The sequence below is a fragment of the Salarias fasciatus genome, chromosome 15, assembly GCF_902148845.1.
Source record: "Salarias fasciatus chromosome 15, fSalaFa1.1, whole genome shotgun sequence".
Lineage (NCBI taxonomy): Eukaryota > Metazoa > Chordata > Actinopteri > Blenniiformes > Blenniidae > Salarias > Salarias fasciatus.
Window position 1 is genome coordinate 14,763,720 of NC_043759.1, and position 26,293 is coordinate 14,790,012.

Below are 26,293 nucleotides of genomic sequence, written 5' to 3' on the forward strand. Positions count from 1 at the left end.
GGCGCGGAGTCAGCGAGGGGAAAGAGGGAGGAGGGAGGAGAGTCACACCGCCAGACGCACAGCGGCGGAGGCGAGGTGATTGGTAAGCTGAAGAGAAGCTGAGAAGAAAGCGCGGAGCCGGGCCTGCATCCTGCATAATATACTGTATGCTGTCATATCTATGTGAGGGCCTGCTGGCAGAAGAGCAACGATGAATAAGAAGAGTGGGATGATGAGTGAGAGAGAGCGGAGGCCCGGGCTGTTTTCTTCTGAGCAGGAGGCAGGATGTGAATACCTAATCAATATCCATCAGACATGGGAGGATTTACTGTTTTGTGCTGCAGGACCCAGACACCCCGAGGCAAGCTGAGTGCTCAGACCAGAGCAATGGAGCGTGACTGCTCCTGCACAGCAAGCCGGCGTGATACAAACAGGGACGCTGGTCTGGAGGGGGCGGCCAACCTTGCATCTTTGTAACTCTGAACCCAAACACTCAAAGATGTGTCATGCTCCATACAGCTGTACGGTTTTGATTTGCAACAGAGCAAAAAAAAAAAAAAAAAAAAAAAAAAGAAGAAGACGAAGAAGCCATCCAATTACCCCTCAGCAGCGGCTCCAAATATTTTTTCATCCCTGGAGTCTGGTAGAAAGCCACAGACCTGCTCTTTGATCCCTGATTTTCTAAAATATTCCAGTGAAGGCAGAGTTTGGTGTGTATTTCCACAATCATCAACATACATAAGAAAAGCCTTCAAAATAAAAGAGATGGGCAGTTTCCCAGATGGGTTCAGATTTTTCCTTCAGCATGAGCAGATCATTTCAGCAGTCTCATAGTAGGAGATGACTCGGACCATGTGACCTCCCAGTGGAACCACAGCTCTAAATCTCCAACAGCGAGCAGCGGCCGTGCGGCCCGAGGCATTACCTGTCGTCACTAAAATAACATACAACATGCAGGAATAACCAGAATCACACACCAGGATCACAACACACCAAAAGGGTTTGACCTCTACCTCAAGTGACACATGATACAACATGTAGCCATCGATTGAGAAAACACTAACATTATACCAAACTTCTTTAAGATGGATGATAGCTGAACAAACATTTTGAAAGTAGATTATGAAATTATTGAATAAATGGTCACGTGAAACCAGAACTATCTCTCTAACTGCCATGCAGGCAAATTAGTGAGCGCTACAGAGCTGTCAGCGCTGCTTCAATTGTAGTTTTAAAACAGCAATATGGGAAGTTTGCAGTTCTTTCATATGAAAATGAATACTAATAAAAAAGTGTTTTAAGTAGGCTGTAGCAGAAAGAAAGCCAGAATGCCACGTTCATGTTCACAATTTGCATTTTATGGAACAATGGCTGCTGCTGCGGTGCAGGAAGATTCACCCTTTCAAGATATATTTCCATTTTAAGGCTTCAGGAAGTCAAAGCAATTTGCTTATCCTGAATTCACAGAGCTAAATTTTCGAGTGTTTTCCTTTTATGGACTATAGCTAGTTTGACTTGTTGTTTCCTTCGTCTCCTGACACATTCATATTTCCTTGAAATATGCTGACAATCTCATGAAAGTTATTGGGGCGGCTGAGATTGCCTGAGATTGTGCAAATATCTGCTTTCATTACAATACAGCTGAAAACATTTTAAATCTCTGCTTCATAGCAATTGAGGCTGCAGGATAAATGAGCCTTTGCAGCATACTGTCAATAAATATAGCTGTCACTTTCATTGATTTAACACAGCATGAATTCCTAGTATTATGTACAGTACGTAAAGCGCACATACTGTAGCGGGAGACTGAGGGATGTGGATTGTGTGTGATGAGATGAATAATGTGATTGGTTGCATTAATGAGCCGTTAGATAGATTGTCAGGGTGGTAGATTTGCCTGAGGCCAAAGACTTGGTTTGCTTAAGGTGAAAAACTACAAGGCCCAGTGAAACGTAGATGAGGCCCGAGATTTTTAGCAAAAAATATCGAATAAAAAAAAAAAGTAGGGGGGTTGCAAAGTGCAAATAAATAAGTGAAGAAGCGAATGTTTAAACAAGGACGCTGAGTGGAAAGCAGCACACAAACACATTTAAACATTCTCTAATGTGCATTTCATTGAACAGTTCAAGCCTCAACAGATTATACAAAAGCACGTGTTGATTCAGTGTTGCTAAAACAGGCGTAAGCAGCAGTGCTCAGACTCAGTGTACATCGATGTGAGGGATCTGTACATGAAAATGCAAAATATAAAAGCATTGATGTCTGGGAAAAGTCCTTAAAAGTTCATTTCAAGTTATATCATTCTGCTTTTACCGAGACCTGAAAACACTGAACAAGCTTCCGTCATGTCACTGGATCTTCTTGTCGTTGTAATATCTCATGCAGCCTAAATCTGCTCATAGCATAAATCATTTAATGAGACAGCATTTTATCATTTTATTTATTTATGCAGGGCTGAAATAACCAAGTAAATATGTAAACATGGACCTTCAGGGATGAGAAAAATATTCCAAATATTCATCATTAATCGTATATTCATGCAGCAGTTCATTAGAAGGCGGTTTTCCAGACTGTGCTGCATTTAAAAGTGCTCAGAATATTTCCCTTCAAATGTGCGGATAAAAGATTAGGGCCACTATTAAAAATAATCCCATCAAATACAGCAAAACCACCCACTGGGCCCTGAACGATAATTCAGAGACAGAATTAGCTGGCTTTATTGTCATTTTATGGTATGAAATGAAATTATGGGCAAAGGAGAGAAAAGTATCATCGGGATAACCGACACAACTAGCATGTCAATCAACGAAGAGATGGCTGAATGAACGAGGAAAGAGAGAGGAAGAGAGAGAGATAGCAGCCCCCTCATGTTGCCTGTAAGAAAGGCCGTCCACTTTCTCTAATCTCTGATTTTCCAGAACATTACAGTGAAGCTGAACAATGGCAGCTGCAGCCATTCTAACACATTACAGCCCTGCTTCACGAAGCCTCTCCTCTCACTTTTGACAAACTCAAAGCAGGAAAAGCCTCGAACACCTCTTTGATCTGAGGCAGCTCACTGAGATGATCCCAAACTCCAGACTGCGAGCCACATCTTGTATTATATATGCATAAAAAACAAGCAAAAGAACTGACGTTTTGGGAATTCTGCTGTATAAATGTTACATAAAACACAGATAGGATAGAGTTTGTGTCTTCCAAGAAGATCTGCAGATACTGCAGCCATACCTGCACATGCAGATCTAGACAAAACCCCTATTTATTCAAAAATAATGGTGCCGTCGGCCTAATTACAGCGACAAACAGGTAAAAAAAACACTCCAACTGTTATCATAGTGGCTTAAAATGCACTGACAGTTATACCTTAATCTTTTACGGAAAGTAAACAAACAGTACAGCTGCTGTTGAAGCCAAATAACTATTAGCTATTTCAACGTGGGAATAAATTCACCACTAAACTCATGACAATTCAAGCTAAAGGAGAACAAGAAATCTATATTGAGAACTTGATGTATGACATTATCTGGGATGATATGTCTGGCACCATGTCTTTGGATGAATTCCCCTCCGAAGGCGCAGACGCAATTTAAAAATAAATGTGTCATTATTGTGGGTGGCTCAGCATGGCGACCACACGGGTGATAATTATGAATAATTACAGACGATACTGTTTGTTTTAGAGCCGTTCCCCATAATTCTGAGAACAAAACCGTCTGTTAATTACTTACCAGAGCGTCATTATCTTGGATTTTCTATAGCTTAATCGGAGCCGCTCCTGCAGCACACGCACCACGGAAAACAAACTGAACCTGGAGTAAAAGGATTGTGTTCATTAAAATTTGAGGCTTGATTTGTTAAGAAGGTTCCCTCTTAATCAGACGGCAATGCAAACACGCGGCACAGCCTCTGTCCACAAACACACACACCCACCTGCGGGCGGGTTTGCTCTCCCCAGAAGACCCCCCAGGCCACGCCGGAGTGGCCTTGACGTTTATGCTGATCTAGCATGGCAACGGCAGATATTGCTCTGCACTCCCTCTTCATATTGTCTGTGCTCGGCCCGGCATGGTTCACTTGCTCGCCCGCTCCACAGCCTGGCGGCAAATAGACTGTGAACATCCAGACTGTCCATCATGGAGGGGAGCCTGACAGTCCTCTGACAGGCACGTTGAATTGATTCTTCAGGCCCACTGTTTATTTTCGCCTGCCTCGCCAGCCAGTTGCTCAGCTGGGTCTGGCTTCTTGCTTGCCTGAATTCGAGGTCCAACCAACTCCCCCCCCATCCCCCCCCCCCCCTCCCTCCCTCCTCCCAACCTATCCCTGTCGCTGCACCAAACAACTGACACTTACAAAATAAACAGGGGCGAGCCTTCCCCGCCTCTGTTTTCTGAAGCTATTTTCAACGTCGGCCAACGTGACAATGAGTTATGAGAAGCAGCAGCTGGTAAACAGGAGTGCAACACAAACTTGAGTCTCTTGTTCAAAAACACGGAAAAAAACATCCATTTTATGAATATCCAGGGGAACGATTTCTGAAAAAAAAAACTGGAAGGGGTGACCTTTCTGATGTTAGCTGTAGTGCCAAACTATAAGTGGAACAATGGCTGCAGGCAAATATGTGTATGTCTGTGTGTGTGTGTGTGTGAATTGAAATTGTGTGATTTCCACTTTTAATGTGAAAACCTGGTGTTGCGGTACTAAGGGCTGGCACCCAGCAACAACAATACCTTCTCCTGGAAGTGATCAATGCGTGCGATCTGTGTTTCTATTGTGACGTTGCGTCTTGATTTCTGAGAGATAGCAACTGTGGTGCACTCGCATTTTAAAATATGACCGCATGCTGTGTTTTGCCTGGTCTGCTGGTTAAGTAGCTTCAAAAACTGCTAGAGGAAGAGACTTAAGCACCATGCTGGGGGGGGGGATGAACACTGACCAGAAGGGGGAGTCACTCATCACAACCCCGTTCCCAAGTCAACTGCACCCTCCGCATGAGGTGTCGGACACCTGTTGGTTTGGTATAGCATTCTGACAGAGAAAACACAGAACGTTGGTGTTTTCATGCTTTCTAATGATGCAGCATTAACTTACTTTCACTTCCCGTTGTAAATAACAGCCACCATTACCCAAAACCAACCTTTTATTTATTCACTTATCTTCAATGTCAACGTGTAGTTTAACTCGTTCTTGCAACTGAAATTGCATTTGTGCAAAGGTCAACGAGACAGTAAGAAAACTGGAACATGAAACAAAGGGAGGGTGGAGGACCTGAGGGCTGATTGCTATGAAAAGTTGCTCTGCTTTCAACAGCTGAAATATTGAAGACAAACGCAGACAAAAAAACGCTGACTTATGCAGCTGGTTTTATTTCAGCTGTGGTCGCAGCCACCGCTGTCCGATGGACCATCTGGATAAGCGAGAGAGAGAGAGAGAGAGAGAGAGAGAGAGAGAGAGAGAGAGAGAAACTGGCTGTCAGAGTAAAGTATTCAGTATGGGAACTGGTGCTCAGCAGTACAGCTGGAAAAGAGGCAAGTGACTCTCAGCTATTGTGTGTGCATTGGAAATGCACGCCGCATTCACGCCAGTGTTTACTGGAGCCAAAATGTGTCCCTGACCTTCTGTTCGGGCAATGTGATCAAATTCTCAATGCATTTTGGAGACTTTCTGCTTGTGCTTTCATGTGGTTGAGTCAAATCAATTGGTTATCGATCATTCAAAAACCATTTTAAGGCCCTGGGGGGGAGATGGTATCAGAAATGTATATCTACACAAAAAAAATGTTTCTTCGGGACAAATAAATCACAGCATCTGCAAAGTGTTGAAGCGCTCATTTCTTCAGATAACACTCACATCGCTCCTCAGTGTCCCTGCAGTATCTGCTGTCTTCAGTTTGACTATCTAATCCTCCACAGTGTCTTCCATCATGATTTGTGCTGGTCTTATTGAGCTGTCATGTTCTACAGAAATGGGATTTGAAGGCTCAGGGATGGTACCCGTTCACCATAGTTGAACTTATTTACCAAAGAAACACACGAGCAGAGTTACATGATTATATTCAAATTGAACACGACGCAGTTCGACAGTGGTATCAAGCCTGAGGGTCAAAACGGGCAAAAAAAAGGCAGAGTTCACCTAGAAGGGTCAACCTGCAAATTAATCAAAATAAAAGGAGACACTGGGTGCAATGATTTGCTTTCCATAATTTATCCAAACGTTATGGTGCATTCTTTTCATCAGAGTAGACGCCACGGCACAGAAACCGAGAACAAGAAGTGACAGCAATACTTGTAGCAAAGAGTTTACGTCTAAAAAATATGCCTTCACATTAGTATCAAGGTCATACCATGAGATTATGTCATGAAGACATTTGTGCTAAAAGCTGAAACAGTCCTGAGTTTGGAGAGGACACAGGGGAAAACACATTCATGAAGATATTTGAGGCTGTGCTTAATGGATTTTGCAAAAACTAAAAATTTTCAGGATTTTCCTCATATTTCTTTGCACTGAAACGAAGAGAAGTCTTGATGTACATGGGTTACGACACAGTAATCTTCTCTTTTTCTGATCCGGCCCAACTGAGAATAAACTCTGCTGTATTTAGCTCCTGAAATGTAATGATTTGAAACAACTGCTGTCAGACTGAAATTACAAGCCGACACTGCAGAGTCACGACATCCGCTAAGTCGGCTGCTGGGCCTTAGCTGGTAAATCTCAAGTTCTGGTCGGTCCATGTGTTAAATCGTCCTTGAGACAAACACGGAACCCCATGTTGCTCCCAGTGGTGTCAGAGCACCCTGCATGAGTCTGGCGATGTAAAATGCTCCAAAACTCCGTGATGAAATGGACTATGAAAATGTTTTCTTTATCTGAAGCACAGACTTTGCAGCTGCACTGCAGTGTTTATGTGTATCCTCTACAGATTTCGGTGGGATGATCGGCCAGAGGATCCAAATGAGGATCAGATTTGAAGTTTTTGAAGAGGAAGGATGAAGGATCAAATTCCAAACAACAGCTTTTAAAACTGAAGGTAAAGCTGGGAATTTAGACACACAAGCAGTATCCACAACCAAAAGAAATAGAAGTTCAAACAGGCAACCAGAACAGAAACAATAAACAAAGCTGAACACACACACGGGCAGACTGAGACCAGTCGCAACCGATAATGAAATGATGGAGAAATAACAATTTTAACCATTTTTAAAAGTAAATAGCCCAAAAATGTCATTATGTACTGAAATATCTAAACAAAATTACAACCATAATCGAACGAGAGTGATGCATAATATATATTCTCAATGAATGAATGGTGAACATACCATCCAGAATCTGACAAGTGAACTACACAAAAACTGCAAAGAAAATTCCAAAAAAATGCAGTTGTGATGATGCATTTCTAAATTATCGACTGCAGTCATTGCTTTGTCTCGTTACTAACATTTCAAAAATCCCTTTGTAGTAGACTTCCATATTTTCAATCATGCTTACTGTTTCTAAATATTTTCAGTCAAAATACAAAGCAAGTGTATACTGATCAGAAGTTAACATCCAATAATTAATATTACATTTCCAAATTATGTTAATGCAACTTCAATAATTTAAGAACCAACTACTAATGTGATAACTCATTAAAATATTTTAAAATGTGGAAAAACTATGTACACTATTGTCAAGTTGCGTTGTTGGATATTATTACATTACTGGCTGCTAAAGACCGTTTTACACACACCAAGAATTACAGATGAAAAGTAGACGGAGGCATTCTGGTCAAAAAGCTAAAAAGACGGAGTAACAAGATGTGAGAAACTAGGAGTGACACAGGGACTCCAATGAACCTGAAGACACCAGTTAAACATTGAATATGAACAAGAAAGAAGAAGCTAATTAAACAGACCAAACCAGATGATACAATCACTGAAATGAACAGACTGATGAGGCCAAAAACAGCTTTAATCTGCCCGATCGGACCAGAACCGAAGGAAAGACACAACATGACCTGATGCACACATGAAAACACAAAAGCTGTTGAAGCCTTAATGACCAGAACAGAAACATCAACAACCACAACAACAGGACAAGACATGGTTGAATAAAACACAAGAGAAAACACACGATGAATCATGAACACACAAGAAAGAATACAAAACAACAGGGACTGTCGAGGATGTTTGTGAATTACGCATCCAGAGAAAAATTCGAAGGAAAAAAAAGTAATTTCAAATAAACTTCAGTTCATTTTGCGCATATTTGTGGTTTTCAAACTTGATAACGGTGTACGGATGTAGAAAATATAATGAAAAAAATATCCTTCAACATAAAAAAAAAAAAAAATCCACAACACTTTTTGTTGGGCTAAATTCTCTGTAATACAAAGTCACCATTTCAGAATTCTGCGGAAAAAAAGTCAGAAATTCCTCTGCGGCACACATCAGCTAAGATTTGAGCTTCTGAAGCTTGTCACATCCTTTGTTCAGACCATTTAGAGCTGTTTGGTCTGTGCTGCGTTCAGACTTCAGTCAAGCTTCAAACAACACTGCGAGCGCATTCAGAAGTGGACTGAGAACCTCTTTTCAAACAGACTCCGCTTATTTTGATGTGTACTGAGGTTCAAATGACAGCCCCAACAATGAGATGTGTGCTGCTATCCAGCGATCACACCAGTGTTTGTTTTAATTGCACCACACCTGGATCTTAGTTTGCAGGATTTTCTTTTTTAGTTTTAATCTTTCATCGATGAATCCAGAACTGAGAATCCAAAAAAATTAAAAGCAACAGATCACATATAGTTATTATAAACTTTAAGATCGAGGCTAAAGCCAACAAGGTCAACAGTACATTATTTCATTTGTTGCATTATGTTTGATGAGATCATTAAATAGTAAAACAGTTGTGAAGCTTTGTGCGTTGCTCTCATATAAACCTGGATTGATGTTAAAGGTATAAAGATGTAACCAGACAGAAACGGTCAAATGCTGAAAGCTCTAAAGAAAAGAAAGAAAAAAGTCCTTTATGCATTCACTCATGCACAAAAGACTCGAAAAGACAAGCACGTTGTAAAACATGTAACTCAGTAAAACAGAAGAGGAAAGGGACATTTGACCACGGAGCAAAGACAGAAAGTGGAAGTGATGTTCGTGACAGGGAAAACGACAAGCCGCATGGCTGAAAGTGAACCGGATCACACGGACGATGGAGCAGGCTGAGCAGCAGAAAGGTCGCCGTTCGTGACCTTATTGATGCCGGATGTTTGAAGAGGTTCCAATGCAGCGAAGCAGAAATGGCTCGGAGTTTGAACATTTTTATTTCGCTCAAACAATGAACTTTTTCCAGTAGTTCTACTCTTTTCTTTTTGGCTCTCTCTTTGGATTTAATGAATGTATAATATGTTTGACCTTGGTTTGTATAATAATAGAAAATAGAGAAATTTTCATGACATTTCAAAATTTTCGTCATGAAGGTGCTGAGTGCCTGCTTGTGTGTGTAAAACATTTTGTGTCTTTACCTTCATAAATAAGCAATATGGAGCACATCAAACAAATTACACATAATACAGCCAATTAAACATAAAACTCTGGAAAATGACACAAATGTTAATACGCCCCGTGCATGTGGTTTCAAGTTGTGAAAACAGGAAGGTGCAACATTTTAATGAAATCTAAGGACAAACTTATTTCCATCTGGTGAGGCTGCTGCAACTTGTGAATTATGTGTGATTTTCTCAAAATATAGTTTTATTCTTCTAGTTCATTTCAAAAAGCCGAAAAGTTAAAATAAAAAGTAAAATTTAAACTAAGACTCCTATTTTCATGTGTTTATCAGTTACACTATTATTCTTGATCCCCACTGAAATCCATGCAAACAGGAATGAATGAATGAATGTGCAAAGCAATGCACGGTATTTGCAATATCATTGAATACGGCCATATATGACTTTAATGTGCTGGTCCTGGCTGCTTTTAGCCCCATATTCAATATGTAAACTGTAATTCTAATTATTTCAATAATTCACCTTCACTTTGTCATCAAAGTGTGTGACCTTGGTGAAATATTGCACACATTACAGCGAACATGAGGCTCAATGTGTAACTCTGAAAGCAGGCAGCGAGCCTTTATTTCATGTGTCAAAACCTTGTGCTTTCTGTGCCACTTTAAAATATCACACCTGCTGAAGTGTGAAAAGCGAAGCCATACTAGCAACGATTACACTCCCTCCAAAATCTATTTGCAAGGAGGACATAAAGATCATTCTGCGGAAGACTGCTTCACTGAAAGCGCACACAAACTGACTGAACAAAACCTCTGACCTGTCCTTCATCCACACACACACACACACACACACACACACACACACACACACACACACACACACACAGGCAGGCGTGCTCCTCTCGCGCTGAAATGCAATCCACACACTGAGCCATGTAGAAATTTTTCTCACATAAAGTCTAGACAATTCTTCGCACTACCTCAATTTGTTCTCCGGCCTTCCCTCCGGCATCAGAAATGCATGAGCGAGGAGCGGTCATAAATATCTGAGATGGCTCGTTCACATTCGCAGTCAATATGCTCTCCAGTCACTCACGCCGAGGATAATCAAAAGAAAAAAAGTCACTGCTGTGACAATGTTAATGTGAACTTAGACCCGTCTTGAATATGAGACCATCCACATAAAGGCTTTCAAAAAAAAAAAAAAAAAGACAGAAAAAGACTTTAATAATTGACATCACAGGCACAGCAAGACGTATTGAATACTAGCCTTTAATCTTGCTGCTCTCATCGATTTCTTGTAGCCCATAATATTTCAGGTGGATCATTTGGAGGTGAAGAATTCCCGTCATTTCACTGACAAATACTCAAGTATTTAATGTAAGGTTTACATTGATCTTGTGGTTAGCACTGCCACCTGAAAGGAGGATACATTTGAGTGATATGTTTTCGCGTTCCCTCAAAAAATGACCAGTGACATCTGTGAAAGCGCCTCCAGCGAGCGGAGAGGGTGGAAGACGTGCTCAGGACTTCTTTTCCCTCCATCAAGGATATGGGGGCCAAACGCTGTCTGTCACGAGCGAACAGCATCGTCAGAGACTGCACACATCCTCATCACAGACTGATCTCTCCGCCGGCCTCCGGCAGGAGGCACCGCAGCCCGAGGGGCCGAACTGCTTCGGGCTCTGCAACAGCTTCAGACTTCAGACCAAAGACTTCTGACCTGCAAACAGTCTGGAGTCTGCTGTCAGGTCTGAAGATGACGCAATGATTCAGTGCAAGAATTCGTTGCAATAACCTTTCACCCTATGACTTTATTACCGTATGTTTCTAATAATTGTTACTGTTTTGTTTTTAGAAACGTATTTTTAGAAGTGCCTGTGATTTAAGTGTTGCTGAAGACACTTAATGCATCTATCAATCTCTCCTCTCTGCGTTCTTCCTATTTGTTGAAGGTTTGATTTGCTTATTGGGCTGCTGCTGTTTGGATGAAATACTTCCAACGAAATGCACTTTCACCTTGCAGCTGCTCGACCTTGTTTCTTCACGTCACAATACTGTGATGGCACCTGTGTGTAATTCTACGTTTTCTGTGACCTACTGATGACTTGTGACTTGGGCCCTCTGTGACTCGAAGTGGAATAAAGCGGTAAAGCAGCTGAATGAAATGCATTCAGAAAATATCAGCCTACATACATATGAATGTGAAAGTATTTCTACAATCATCCAGTGAAGCACCAAGGCAATTTATATCTTGTATTGTATGCAGTGGGTCCCTGAACAAGTACTACATTTTCCATTTTTCTTTTAAAGCAGCCTAGAAACACCATTTTTCAGATACAGTAGCGTGTCGATCTACTGCGTTTAGTGAAAATCTGTCCGTAGTATTTTCTCATTGTCACACAACTTCCCATAATCTATCAGTGAGCATTATTTGACCCGCCCTGCTCTGCTCGTCTGCTCGTCTGCCCTTATGCTCCTCAACAAACAGACAACAACCAAATGCCACTCAGTGGCAGAGTCGGGCTCCGTCATAAAAACATCGTCAATTCAGCCCATTGATACTGCTGAGTACACCTCAGTTTTCCCTGGACTGCACCACTGATTGCAACACAAATAAGGGATTACTGAAAAAAAGTTATTAAAGACAATAAAAACTGCTATAAACTGCTCTTTGACAACTGGGAAATGTCACAATATTCTATGTAAATAAAAATAATATCATACTGTCCGCTGCCCACTCCACTGCCTCGCATTATTTAAAGCCTTCCGCTTGTCGACACAGAGGGCAAATATTGAAGATCACCTCCAATCATATATTAAGGCAGTCTTAAAACACTGGAATTTAAAAATTAATTTGTGTTGAATATGGATGTACCAAACACAAACAAATGGAAAAAAATGAGTTGTCTCGCACAATGTTTGTAAAGACATCAACACCTCCTCCTTCATTAAAATGCCCACATTTTATGAATATGGATAAATATGTTTATTTAACTAACACACAGAATTTACCTCACAGTTCACTTTATGATATACTCTCAACAATGTTAGCTGGAGTATCCCTGTCAGTTTAAAAGCTGCTCACTTTCGAATTATTAGTGAGGTTAGAAATCATGCCCATAAGCTCGCCCTGAAAAAGAAGTGTGTGTCTTTGAGCAGCGGGATGTTTCCCCAACTTTAATGAAAACAGACTTTTAAATTCTGCACAGCAAAGCGGAATGTAAATGTAGAAACAATAAGGAAACACATTTATGAGGAGAAGGTGACTTTGAGAAGATATTTGAGAAAGACTTGTCCAGAATTTCATCTAGAATAAACCGCCTCCCTTTACTGACATATTCTGTCCCGTGAATTGCAATTTGTGTACCTCACAACCTTCCTTAACTTTTCATATGCGCTTCCGTGATTGTGTGTTTCTCTATTGATTGATGCTATGCCAATGAAACTATACAATACTCCATATTCAAAATGAAGTGTAACCACAACTCAACCATATCAAATAATCAGAACTACTGGGATTGCTCTCTTAGCAGCCTCTGTTGTTTGCATTGTGACTAATCTAGCTTCATTAAACAGCTCAGTTAAATCCCGACAAAGTGAAATAGGCAATCACTGCATGAGCACATTCTTAAACAAGACTCCTAATTACAAAGATTGACCAAAACAAATCAAGAAACCTTTTGCAAGCTGATCGTGAAGTATGGAAGCGCTGGAGTCCCGGGACGAGAGGCGTTCTTGGCAGCCTTGCCAGTCTGGTTTTCAGTCTCCCACCGGAGAAGCGCGGTCTGATATTGGCAGCATGGATCCGCCTCTGTTTCAGTGCCATTACTATTTTTACCCTCCGTCCGTTAAAGCTCCTTCCCTCTCTGATTTCTGATGAACGAGGCCTTGAATCCCTGCGCTGCAGCTGCTCACATCTGCATTAAAACCTCTTTAGTTACATCCTACCTGTTCCTCTGCCAAAGTACACCAATGCTTTAAATATTAGTAGTGAAGTGTATTTTTACAATAATGCATTAGCCCTGCCATGATTTAAAAGGATGTTCTGCTGAATAAATCATTGGAATTTGTCTCCCAGTGCTGAGGCTTTGGATGTCTTCCTCAGTCGCTGCCTTTTTTTTTTCTTCCCACCCAATGGTTTGGATTCGGTGTGCTGCTTGGTACAGTGTTCTTTGATGCAGCATCATATTCCCTTTTTGCTTTTCAGCCCTCATTGATCGTCCCTCATGTCTTCTTTTCAATGACTATCTTCATTTTTTTCCCTCATGTCCGTTCATCTTGTGCCTCCACCTTTCTATCTGTCAGTGGTTTGATAATGACATGAACATGAACACACACATAACAAAAAAAAAAAAAAAGTTGCTTTACACTGCATGATTATGGAACCTTTAAGCAACGGAACATTTTATGCAAATTGTCGTCCATCTTCTCTCGCTTTATTCAGCTTAACGTTACGGGGCTCTGAGCCAAGCAAATTAGAGTCATCAATTAGCCTCAAGTCGACGCTGCTGGACGATGGAAGGGGAGAGATAACCGATCGATTACACTGTCATGCTTTTTTTTTTGCCACTTTGAATAGTGTACTGTACTCTATAATGTTTCCTCACAAACTGTCATGCAGTGTTGGATAAAATTAGTCTAATCAGATTTACTCCATTATAATAAAAACTATACTTTAACTATTTAATTACACTGGATTAAAGTGTATATTAAGTTTACTGCATGAAGTTTGTTGGTACAAATGACACAATTTTAAAGAACACATATTTTTTTAACAGAGTGTGAGACCTACAGTGTCTCTGCAGGAGCTTTACTGCTTTTTACACCGAGTGGCAGATTTCCAATCTGGTTCACGAATAAAAGATACTTGTTAAACGTTTCTTTACACACCATGGACGTTGCGTCACTCCACTCACAGTCATAGACCATCAGACAGAATTAAAATCAAATTAGAACCATTTTTCAGTTCCCAGTAAGCTAGCACATTATCACTTCATACACGCTGACGTTACCGTGCAGCTGAGAACATGAACGATTTGAACGCCACTCGACATCAGTTCCAATACTTCCTACATCAAACCCTCTGCTCCAGTGCTTCAGTTAATGGATAACATCATGAAAAGTATTTTTTCCAGCAAAATATATCTTTATATTTGCACTATTTCTATTTATCTAACTATTTATTTTTTTTAGTTTTTTTGTGTGTGTCTGTTTTGCTAATTGATAATAAAAAAGCAGCTGGGAAATGCCAGTATTCTCCATTCCTCTTTGCAGCACCTCTCAAGCACCATCAGGCTGGACGGGAAGCATCGGCGTTTCGCCATTTGCTTATTGGGACATTCAAAGCAGCCCAAATTTTCTGTACCCTTCCACAGCTTTGCGCTCCAGGGCAATCCTGTCTTGGAGGTCTACAGACACTTCCTTGGGCTTCATGCTTGGTTTGTGCTCTGACATGCACCGTCGAGTGTGAAACCTTATCTAGACAGGTGTGTGCCTTCAATCAGTTGAAGTTACCCCAGGTCGCCTCCACTCTCAGGGACGATCGGTAGAAACAGGATGCACATGAAAACAATTTTAAGCTTCATGATGATGGCTGTAAATACTTACATTCATGTCATTTTGAAGAAACACACTTTTGGATTGTGGGAGAAAACCAGATGATCCGTAGAAAAACCCTCAAAGGCACATGTGGAGCACATGATGAAGAGAACGTTCCCCAAGCCCCAGATTCGAACTGGGATACGAGTGCTAACCACCACACAGCACTCAGCGCATGCAAATGACCACATTCGGTGATTAGAACGCCTGAATAAATTGTGTTTGTTGACGCAGCATTAGACGTCTTACCACTGCCGATGCGTGGGTGTGGTAATGTAAACAATAGGTGGGAGGGATGTGACATACAGTACAGTGTTTTTGTGAAGTTTTTGCCTTTAAGATACAAGCGATTTAAATTGCAAATCCTTTTATACATCCAGCTTATCTTGCCTGTGTTTACTGCCTCAGTAAACTTCCTGTCCTCCACAACCTCGAAATATTAAGCACAGAACACTTTGCGAATCATCTCACCTTGTGCAGCTTTACAGGCCCGTTTCTTATCTATACGTCTGACACTGTTTGGTAATAAGAAGGTTTATCCTTGGCAAATCAAGTCAGGAGAGCACAGCAAGTCACAAAAATCCACCACGCTCACCCACGTAATGTCTGCGACCCGCGGCCGTTAAATGCAGTCCCCACAGTAGCAGCCTCCACGTCTGCCTTCGGCCCATCCCGTCTCACTCCTTTGAGGCAGAAATGCAAAAAACACACGCATCTCCGTAACCTTCTACCAAACCACCTCCACACACACACACACATCCCCCCCAACATCTGATACAGCAGCACCCTCGCTCCAACTCCTCGCTGGAGTAAACATTCCCCCCAACCTCATATCGGAGATATTCTAATGAATATTCATCAAAGTCGAGCCCAGCGCCCGGAGGGTGCAGTGTTTTTGTGGACTGCAGCGATTGGACACTTCATCTTCAGAAACATGACTTAATGCAGATCCATAAGGAACCCTCCGAATGTCTCAGCCTGGCCCTGCTGATGAACTTACAGTAAACTTGTTTTTGAAGTCGGGGCATATTTATTCCTCACGATGATGTAGTTGTTTATGTGATGTTTATGTTTGTGCACTGGGAGTGAACTCAACATGTATGTATCATATACGTGGGTGTAGAAGTCCTGGTCGTAGTTATATGTTTATTCAAACACACAAGTGCCTTTAAAATTAGATTAGTCACTTCTGAACAATATGTTTATATTCTCCAGTGCTCAGTATATTTGATTAGAGACGCCCAAAATGGTTTAAGAATGAAGCAAATGACAACAGATGTGGTTTTATGTGTGTGTTTCGCTCATTTTGAATAATGCAGCTGCGCGGGGTTACACAAGTGTACAGCATTAAAGACATAAGAGGTTTTCCTTTTGTGGTTTTTAAAAGTGGCTGGCATATAATGTACACAGCTTCTGCCACCCACATAAAAGCAAGGTCATAAACAGAGGAGGGACGTTACGAAATGAAAAAAAAAAAAAACAAAAGAAAAGAAAAACACAGTACACATACTTCAAGTAGATTTTCCGGGGATCAGTACTATGTCCTCTAGTCGTTTCGTTAATTTATTACTTAAATTCTACAATCTGGATGAATTATTTCATTTTAATCAAATTATGTATTTATGTTTGGTTTTTTTTTTTTAACGTCTTGCAACATCAGATCTATTTCTAACATTCTGTGATATGAAAATGTGTGACGCATGAACACACAAATCTCAGGGGAAAAAAATGTTTTCCTCATCCTTCAGTGCGTTTCAGATAGTAAAATTAAAAGAGACAACCATGCAGAGCAGAAAAGAGAAGGACAGAGAAAGCAAGTATACCAATGTAATCAGAAAAATATGAAATCCTCTTTCCATCTATCTTCCATACAGTTTCATCCCACTGATGGATGATGGGTAGCGGGGCCGATCCCGACTCAAAACAGGTCGACAGTCCATCGCAGTGGCAAACTGCAAAAGCTGCACAAGAAGAGACTTCAACTGTGGAAGTCTCAATGTGAGGGAAAGGAGCAATCCGATGCACTACATGGACTCAAATCAGCTCATCGGGTTGAAAAACAACCAGGATCCACAACCACTCTGCCAAGTCTGGCTACGCCCTCTTCAGTGATGAAGTGACATAAAAGAACTGTGGAGCTTAACAGAAATAGTAGTTCTATATTTTTAAGTGAGATACTGCACAGTCCGTTAAGCTTTGACCAAAGTAAAAAAAAATAAATTCAGTTTTAGCCTGTAGTATAATTGCAGCAGCCCTGATGTTTTGTTATGTTCTGCTTTGTCTTTCAATCTTCATGTTTGACTTTTTTTTCTCAGAAAGTTTCCATTACGTTTAATTCCCTCACGCTTCTTTCTGTTTGATCTGTGGTTATGTCACTGTTTTGCTCCTACACATACCAGCATTTTATTTCCCACATCAAATCAAGTCGTGATTCACTCTCCTCTCTTTATTACATGTGGCAGGTTGTACTCGTATGTTCATGTTTGTCTTCATGTCCCACGGCACTGTTCAGACGTATCATCTGTAATTTTAAGAGTCTCTGCCAGTGTCTTGTTGCTCCGCCCTTCTTGTGTCTCACCTGACTGTTACCCCTGATTGTTTCGAACAGTGCCTCATTAACTCTCCTCTCCTTTGGCTGCATTTTGATCCACACTGAACGTAAACACGCTCCCCTCCCTGTGCAGGGAATGTCAGTTCAGGAAACGTCTCTCTCTAAAAGGCTCGATCTGTAACACCCTGCTTCACTGAAATATATATATATATATATATATATATATATATATATATATATATATATATATATATATATATATGCACTCTCGGTATATGTTGCCTTGGCAACAAAAACATTACATATAACAGTTTCAATTAGCTTGATGCATTTATGACAATACAATGTTCTGAGAATTTCAATCAAGCATCACAAACATTACTTAGGTTATATGTGTATGTAGGTATTATGCATTTATATTCCATATGGTGACCAGAGGAGGAAAAAAACAACCTTTTACTAAGGTTATGCTGGCATGTTATGTACCAAAAGGTTCACTGGGTGATACGCTTCAGAGGAATTTATGTTCCCAGAAAAACAAAACTCATTTTCTTATGCCTAATTAACGTAAAGAGATGGCATCAGCTCATTTCAGTAATTACACTAATTAGACTATATGTCAATTTGGATAGAAGTTTGCTTCTAGATGACACATTTGGATGATTTAAAAAGCTTTTTGGGCTTCGTGAACCTGAAGAATACAAATAAATCAACATGTTATCATAAAAGCCCAGTTAAGGTTGCATATTCTAAACATATTGTGGCATCATTCAAAATAATGGCATTTTCCATTCCGCCGTGCCATTGCATTTCAACCCATTAGTATGCACTCCTACATCCAAGGACTAAATTTGACCAGAATGTTCCATAGGGCCAATTTTTGCGAAAACATCTTCATAACATAAAGCTGAACAAATTGTGCCAAATTACCGTAATATGTGTTACATTGCCAAATCTGTGCAATATCCATTATGCCCTAATTGTGAGGATAACGTACCTTTCAAATGGAGCATTCTGATGATTTAAAAAGCGTTATGGGGATTATGGACCCGTCAATTACAGACAAATGACTACATTTTTGTAAAAACCTAATTTATGCCATGTATTTAACATAAACCTGTCCTAGTGCCCTTCAAAAAGATACCATTTTCCTCATGAGTTTCATAAGTCCACGAATCTAGGTTATATTCTATATTCCAAAGCATCATCTGGAATATTTAATCTTGAACAAAAATCATATACATGTTTTCCACTTTGTTTGATATCCAATGTGGTGTTAAATCTTTGCAGTTTCCAATAATCTTTCTTGTAAATGAACTGAATTATGAAAGGACTAATGGTGGGACGCCATCAAAACCATAATCAAATTTATTTGTGGTTTTATTTGATATTTATTCATAAATAACTCCATGTTTGACAGAAAGAGAAACATTTACATTCATATGTGTGTTGCGCTGCGTCTTACACTGTGCTTTGTTACCCGAGGTCACTGAACGATGACAAATCTGGTGCATTGGTGTGATCACTATAATGAGAATCGAAAGGACCACAAAGCACAAAAAAAATGTTTTGTATTTGGAGTGTGAAAAAGGCGTGATTAAACGTGTTAATCTTTTTAAAAGAAGAATCAATCCAGGTTAAAGTCCAAACCCCGACAGCATGCTTGGACATAGTTTAACTCCTTGGAGGATTCCTGCCATGGCTGCTGCTCCTCCATCTCTTTGTTTCAGCTGTGAGGCCCAGGTGGCTGATGGGTATTCCTCTGACTTGTCAACTTCCTGTGAAGCGATGTTGTTCACTCCTTATCTACACACTGTGCAGTTCCCTTTGAGCAGAATGTGTTTCGCTCTCCACCTCACTCAGTTTGACTGAGCATGTCGTGCAGGGAGGGCAACCCCTGTGTGTATGTCTCTGACTTTGTACGTTTGTGTTCTCGTGTCAATTTCCACCACATATTTTTGTTGTGGATCTCATTCTGGTCACATGTGTACCAAACTTGACCTGTGTCCAATGATCAGCCAAAACCCTAGAATTGAATATATCCAAGATATATTCACCTCGAACAGAATAAAAACAAGAAAAAGAGAATATAGAGGAACATGATTTTAAATGGAAGTTCACAAACGGCTAAGTGCAAATAAAAAAGTGAGGCTGGAAGGCTCAGACTCAGGGTACATTTATATTCTATCGTTGAGTAATCGGGGGGGGGAAAAAAAGTGACAGACATATTTCGTGGATTTGAAAACTTTTCTTGCTACAACACATTGAGTAAATCATATCAAAATACTTGAGGACATCAGGGATCATGGCTTGTTGATTCATCCATCAAAATGTAATAATACGGCAACATTAATTATTTCCGACTATTGAAAGTACAGCTGCAAATGTGTTGAAAACTGCATTTTTATGACAGATGAAAAAACGATGAGCAAGTAAGGGTTTTTGTATTTAATGTGAAAATATTTAATAACAGATATTAACATGCACTTTTAAGGTTGGTGCCGTTACTGTGAAAAAAAGGTATCTATATATTTCTTTCTTTCTGCAGTTTGCATATTCACATTAATTTTATATGCAAGGTGACAACTGCCAAGTGGTGGGATGGCAGGATAGGTCAGCCGCTGCTTTGTTACCACAGAGAGGGTGAAATTAACCATAATCATAGTGATTGATGTTCGTCCAATATCAGACTGGAAAATCATCAAAACCATTTAAATTTTGGAAAATCTCACACCCCTGCTGGCACCATTTCCCTCATGTTAAGTAGTAAATGCTAGACTTCTGGTATTTTAGAAAAGAATAGCTAAACCAAACAAGATAAATGGTGTTGACGTTGACAATATATTGTATAGTAAAACTCTGCAGCCACAATAATGTTGTATTCTGACTCAGTGGATGGCATTATAAATTACATTTATTCCTAATTTGAACTGAAGCATTAAGTTATTGAACAATTTAAGATGACCTTAACGTTCTGCTTGTTGCTGTACTGTAGTCAATATAAACAAAATCCTTCCTGCTGCTCTCACCACAGATGAATACATGTAACGAACATGTGTGTGGGAGGAATACAAGATGCTGCAGGGTCCCAGAGGTTTTTATTACAGCCACAGTTGATGCTAACAGCCAGTCTGCGTGCCTGTTAGCGTAGCAGAGTGATCACTTCTCAAGACCGTTGACATCAGAGAGAGGCGAAATCTGTAAAAGTCGACTCTGCTCTGACGGGCACAGACTAAAAGGACCAAAACAACAGAGGAATGTGTTTTGATTTGTTTCTGCAGTTATCTGGAAACAAAGTGGCAGGCTGCCGTCGCGAGAAAAGAAAAGAAAAGCAAGAAAACCCTGGGACTAAGTGACTACACCGCAGGCTTGTTTGGTGTATTTTCTTCTACTTCTGCTTGAATCTTCTTGTCTGTGGAGCCACAACCCCTGGATATATTGGTCTATGGTTCCAAACGCTGGCAGCTGATCATTGGTGATCCTTATTTAACTTTTTATTTTCCTGCTGGTAGAGTTCAGCATTGCTGTAAAGGTCTCTGTCTTCCTCTGTGGTATTTTCAGCCTTGCTGATAGACCCATCTGTCAATTTAATACAAGACCTGGCAGTCAAATGTCAATGCAGTCGACAACTAAACTCTTGTCCAAGTCTCCTACACAGTATTACCTATAGATGTGGCAAAAAGAAAGGTCTTGAACATAACTTTACATAAAACAATATTATATAGCTCAGTGGAGCATTAATGACAGCACTTATACCAATTACACCGTGCTGTACGTCTACATGAACAATGGCAACGTCTACGCAATACTCCCACCAGAAATCATTACCTCCCCACCTTCATTCCACTCAAGTCGCGAATATTAATGAGCGCTGCGCTAATTGCAGGTCCATCATGTGGGAGAAATCCAATAATCATGCTTCTCGCCTGGAAGATGTTCACTTTTATGAAACATTACTCGCTCTTTCATGGACCCTCATCTCTGCTTTTCACTGCTTAGCAACCACATCTTTTGGGGCAGGGTGCTCCACCTCCCCTGCCCTCCTTCCTCCTTTTGTCATCTCTCTGCTTTTTTTCTCCTTCCTCCCCGCCTCCCCAGTCTCCCCATAAATTGGATGGCAGGCAATTAAGTGAGTTGTCGGAGGGCTCGCTGACAGCAATTACAAGGTGTGTAGGAATTCATGTGGAGACACGACGCCTTGCACGTTTGATTTCTAGACAGATGTCTCTTTTTTTCTCTGATCCAGTGAGGAGAATGAGTTCAGAGAAGGGGAAGGAAAGAAAAGTGGGGGAACAGAAGGGGAGGAAAAAAAAAAAAAACAGGTTCAGGAAGGGCTATAAAGATAAAGGACAAGAGGGATGAAGAAAAAAGAAAGCAGGATGTAGGTGGAGGAGAGCAAAGTGTGTGATTGAAAAAAAAGGAAAACAAAAAAAAGGGGATTTCAGAGAGGAGGAAGTGATCAAAGCTTAGTCAGGGTTTTTGTCGAAGACTCAGGGGCAAACTGGAGATAACCTCAGCGCACACTCTGAGAACACAAACAAAGGCTCTTATGGAAAACTGTGTGCAAAGACTCTTTCTTTGTTTGTTTGTGTTCTTTTTTTTTAACCATTCCTCTTAGGGGGACTCAGGCTGTTTGGGAACATTTAAGGAACCTCTAAACACTTGGACACACACACACACACACATATAAACACACAGCAATGCGTGCTTATACTATCAGGAGACAATACACACTGGCACAGGGAAAACATGCAAACACCTCACAGAAAGTTCAAACCGGGACATTGTTGTGGTGAGTCAACGGCACTGCACCACCGTCCTGATTCACTCGTTTGTTCGAATTGATTCAATAGCTGCCTTCATGAGGGAACGCTCACATCTCTCTCAGTCAGAGCGTTCACCATTACTACAGCTGACTTTTGTTTAACCGAGCGATTGCCACTGAGGTTAGTGGCCGAATTTCTCAAAACCAAACACAGTTAAAATTACTTCGCTACATAGAATAGGCCGGAGATTCCAATATAAGTACCTCCTGATCTAGAAATTAAGAGGAAATTAATGTCAGAATTTTTTTTTTTTCCTTTCATAATCTTTAATACACAATGGGAGCATCGCTGGCTGGAGTCTCTCCTTTCCTCCCACGGTCCAAAAACACTCATAATAGGTGATTTGATGTCTTAACATTCCCTTGTGCCTGTGCGTTGTGCAAAAGAAAAGAAGGAAAGTATACATTTTTTCATGTGGGTGTGTCTTCAGAGACATACAGCAATATTAAAGTTTTCCAAACTTTATTAGTGTGTGTGATGTATTGGGAAGCTATCCGGGACGCGGCCCCGCCTCTGATCATACTCGGAAACGGCTCCACTGCCCTGCCACGTGCTCACTGCAGTGGATACAGAGAAGACAGATGAATAGTGTCCACTGTCCCTGAAGTTAGCAAGAAAGACAGCGATTAGTGAGTCAACTCATCGGCAAAGAGAAATTATTTATGCAGAAAAAGCTTCAACTTTAGAGGGACTTTCCAGACTCGGAGCTTAAAGAGATACAAGAGTTGGAAGCAACGTCTCTAAATTTATTCCTGATGGTCGAGCGCCAAAATTTTACTGAAAAAAAGAGCAAATCTTTTCCGCAGAGACACTGTTCAAAAACGACTGAGACTGTCAGTTGTAAAACCGCTAAAGTTTTGCAAGAAAATGAAGAAAGCAAGAGCAAATGTGTCTGTACAGGCCATGAAAAGAACTCTCCGAAGTTTGGACACTAAAAACTTCATTCTAGAGCAAAAGCAATTTAAGATATTGGGTGTAAAGGGGCTGATATCTTTGATCTCTTCAGAGGTTTCATATTTGGCAAAAAACAAAAACAAAACAAGGTCATTTGTGCCCTACAAGGGGAACTGCATTCCAAGCTGTCAACTTTCTCCTCTTGTGGGGCTGCACAAGTTGGTAAAACCCGACTGTGACTGACTTCCTGAAGTCTTTGAAACATCGCAGCAGCCTCGGGGCTCGGTGGAGGAAACTGACCTGAGGTGACCTGGAGTGTACATCTGAGTCCAAACCAGAAATGCTTGCCTAAGGAGTAATTGTTGTTTTTTTTCCCCCCACCTCGTCTGATAAGCCTAGAAATCCCTTTTATCTGTTACTCCAACCAAACTTGGAACATTAGCAAGTGCAGCCCGAGGCGATTTCTTGAATATTTTATTGGAAAATGGCCCAAAGCAGTACCTAACTGCTTCACAACTGCAAGATGAAAATACATAACCTTTGCTTCTCTGCTGTTTCTTATGTCATTTTGATGAGAAATACATTTGAGATTACTTAAACCCAATGAGTCTGGGTAATAATGTTTTTTTAAAGCTTTTGATCATTCTAACAATGAGAGTCAGTGAACTCTGATGTTATTGAATCCATTAAAAAAAAAAATCCAGACATACTAAATTTTATGCAACAGAAAGTATAAAAAGTACAACATTTCCACCTGTTCTGGTCCCGTTCCCTGATTCAGAGCTTCTGGGGCAGCATTAGATCCGAGCTGGGAGTAATCTGCAATTCTCGGCCTTAAACTGGGATGAGATACACAGTGGATACAGACAATGGTTCAAAGAAATTATTTGGCATGTTGGGTTCAGCAGCGTGTAAGTGTATAACAAAGAAATGGTTAAAACCTTTGCAAATGAAAACCCTTTAAAAAATAAAATAATAAAAAAAAAAAGAACTACATTTATTAGTGGGCCAGTGGTATTGAGTTAAGTGGATTTACCAAGGATATGCCGGGTGACCTTCATAAAAGACAAAGAGTATTTTAGTATGAAGTACAGTCTGGTAGCAGCACTTCCACAGTGGAAAGGGTTGCCAACTTGCCTGCACCAATCAGCCCCCGGCACTGTTTTAAATGCAGAGGGCAGCTCCTTCGTTTTCAGTCTGAATATTTGCTAAATAAGTCAATTTGTACCCCGAACAAAATGCAATTTGTAAAATTCAGATGCTTTGATAGGTCTGCTCAATCTGTCTGCCGACTCCCTCTTTCTCACAAATGCGCGCAAACACACACACACACACACACACACACACAATATGCATCGTGCATCGATAATAGCAAATGGTGGTTTCATAATGAGATAGGAGCATGAAAGAATTCCTATTACAGACCTGCTGTGCATACATGCACTGCAACAATGGAACATGAAGGCCCCCCTCAACCTATTCTTTAGCCATCTTGTTTTCCTGGTCACTATAATTAAAAACACTAGTGCCATTAACAGAAAGCTGCCAGGAAATGCGCCCCCATGCCCATTTTCTGCCTGATCATTATCCTCTTAACAAAAGCTTCATCAGGCTAAAGTGGAGAAGCCCCCATCAACCCCCACAAACTCACCTGATTCTGAATATGAAATGCATCAAAGGATTAAAGGAGCTAATTGATATTTGTTGTCTGTGCATTTGGAACTGTGTCAAAGACCGGCTAAGACTTTCATTACCATGTAAATCACGCTGTGTTTTCTTTTTAATTCCAGCTATAGCAGCAAAGTTCCTGGTTCATTACCGGCGCCCTTGTGACTACAGTCCACAATTGATGAACCGAAGGCCGACTCTTGGGCAAGCGCTTAACAACACACTTCTTCTAAAACACACACACACACACACACACATTCGCAATAATTCAAGAACACACAGCATTGTGCATGCAGACATATTTTAGGAAGCTCGTTCGTAATTCACTGTTAAATAATGGATCCCAGGATGCACGTACAGAAGCGTTGCTCGTATATTCACACAGATTTTAAATGCTTTACTTGAATCCATTGTTGAATAATACATCAAAGAATGGTTCCAGGTCATAACAAGGCAAAAAAAAAAAAAAAACAATGTCAAAACTCATTCTCCAGTTACCTGTTACAGCACCAGTAGACAAGAAAAAAGGACAAATTAATTCCTGGGTTTATATTGCTGGGTCACATGTTAGATGGGCTTTGAGTAACGTCAGATTAAAACTGGCCATTTTGCATATTTTGATGCAGACAGCGAACTGTGATGACCTTCTAACTTCTCCACAGTTGTAGGAAACACTAAGACAGCAAGTTATGCACGAGGGAGGCAGTGCTAAGGGCCCACAACTTTCTAGATACCAACACTGTGGCGCTTTGAGAAGCAGACCAACTGGAGACGGCTAACCAGCACAACACAGTGGTGGTGGATAAACAACAAACATCATTTGAGATGTCTGTCCCTGAGGCTGTCCTTCAAAAGAACATCTAAGATACGATGGCTGATCGTCAAGCTTGCCACCCCCCAGGCAGAGAACCAGAGCTTGAAAGAGCAAAGCACTGCCCGCAGCACTGTGTGGGTTTTTGTTTGTTTTTGACACTTTTTAAATCAATGAACCAATAGCTGTGGACCAAATATGGACACCTACTAATAAAGTGAATAAATTTAATTTGAGTGCTTTTAATAACTCTTACGGTTATCTCACATAACTTGAAATCACAAAAAAAAAAAAAGTCATGGAGATCATATACACTATAATCCAAACTGTACGGCAAGAAAGGCAAAATGTGGCGGTGGTAGAGAAGTGGAGAGAATGAATGTGAGGGCGGAAGCCAGTGTGAACAGGTGGATTTTTAAGGATGATTTAAAAGTAAGCAGAGAAGTGAATGTCCAGATGTCAAAGTGTTTTTCAAATTTTTAA